At 53.4% G+C, this 1,539-nt stretch overlaps 1 long non-coding RNA gene across 1 annotated transcript; it reads right to left on the minus strand.

Moving 5' to 3' along the window:
• Positions 1–517: 517 nt before the first annotated feature.
• Positions 518–1,533, minus strand: LOC115276738. The gene is made up of 2 exons (XR_003902070.1): positions 1,268–1,533; positions 518–910 (listed from the first exon to the last, which is right to left on the minus strand). It is a non-coding gene; the product is annotated as an uncharacterized LOC115276738 (long non-coding RNA).
• Between the last annotated feature and the right edge of the window lie 6 nt (positions 1,534–1,539).

The following is a 1,539-nucleotide window of genomic DNA, read 5'->3' on the forward strand; positions in this document are numbered from 1 at the left end:
TCCGGAAGTGTAAGGTTAGAGATAATGACTGGTTATCCAATGGAACTTTCTACCTTGGGAAGTAGTGATTACCTCACCTCTAGACATATGCAAGTCGTCACCCTTCAGCTGTGTATATCGCCTTGTGTAATCTCACCTTATTGAACAATGCTGCCAGAAATTTAGCTGATGTCAAATGATGTCTATATTGCAATGTATTCTTTCAGAACTTCCCTTACACCCACATTCCAGAGGGGTTCGGCTAAAAGGTAGTCTTCCTGTGACAGTGTTTATTCCCAGAACAGAGTTGGATTGTTTAAAAACAGAAATGCAGAATGTGTCTTTGCATATTTGCGCAATACTGATTAATAAGGTAATGAGCCGGGTTCTATATTCCTTGCAAGTCATCTTTAAAGGCAAATGACGACGTCACTTAAAAAACCAGAATTCTCCAGAATTCGTCAGAAATGAATATATTTCTTGTTACCATACCATGCTGAAGATAACTTCTGAACAACTGCTTTTACTGACAACTTAAGTCTTAACTGCACCAGTAACTTTATTTAATTTGATAGACTATAAATTGAACATCGCAGCTACATTAAACTGCCCCAGGTGGGTGGCAGTCCGGGGGCACCATCCTGATTCTGTCCCGTATCTTTTGAGGGATAGTGTTCACTGAGAATTTGGGGCGCTCGCGCAGGGCTGTCAGAGCGTCAAGAGAGGCCACTGTCAACAGAGGTGGCCTGATCGCCAGACCAAACCCGGCAGACCCGAGGGCGGGACACCTCGGCCGTGGAGCAATGACTCCGCGGGATTGCGCAGGGTGGCTTCTACTCCATTTTCCCTTTCGTTATGAAGAGGATCATTCTTCCATTAGTTTGCCTTCCAACTCCGGCGCAAGGGGCAGTAAGATCAAGCATTTTAAATCCTAAAAGTAGGCAAACGGAAGGATGTGAAAGTAACAGCACACCTCGCCTGCATTTTTCCTCCCCTCCCGACGAGGTATCGGGTGCGCACTGGAGAGGCTGGGCCGGGCCACCGCCGGGGACGAAAGGGGCGGGGTACACGACCTGGACCACTAGCGCGCAGGCGCACTCGCGGCTGCAGCGCCCAGTGGTCGAGCCCCCTTTCTAGTAACTTCGCTGGCCGTGAGGTCATCACAGCGCGCCGTTACAGGGCTTCCCAGAACCGCCTGACTTTTTGGCGAAGGGAATGAAATGAAATGAAATGAAATGACTTTTCCCACCCCGCCTTGCTTTTAATCCTCCACTCTGGCTGCGCCTACCGTCTGAGCAATGGGGCGGGAGAGGGAGAGAAAAGCAGCCGGAGCTGGAAGCAGGGCCGGCCGGGCATGACTAGGCGACGCCGCCAGCTGAGTTACCCGGCGTGCCCCGCGCGGCGCCGGCCGAGGGACGTGGGGGGAGGGGCGGGGAGGAGGAAGAGCAGCGGCGGCTGCGGATGTCGCTGCGACCGAGCGGCGTCTGAACACACGGCGGCTGCCGAGCGCCCGACCCGGGCCTGCGCCGGAGCCCACACCGAGCTCCGCGGCCCCTCGCC

Source organism: Suricata suricatta, chromosome 13 (assembly GCF_006229205.1).
Source record: "Suricata suricatta isolate VVHF042 chromosome 13, meerkat_22Aug2017_6uvM2_HiC, whole genome shotgun sequence".
In the NCBI taxonomy this organism is placed as follows: domain Eukaryota; kingdom Metazoa; phylum Chordata; class Mammalia; order Carnivora; family Herpestidae; genus Suricata; species Suricata suricatta.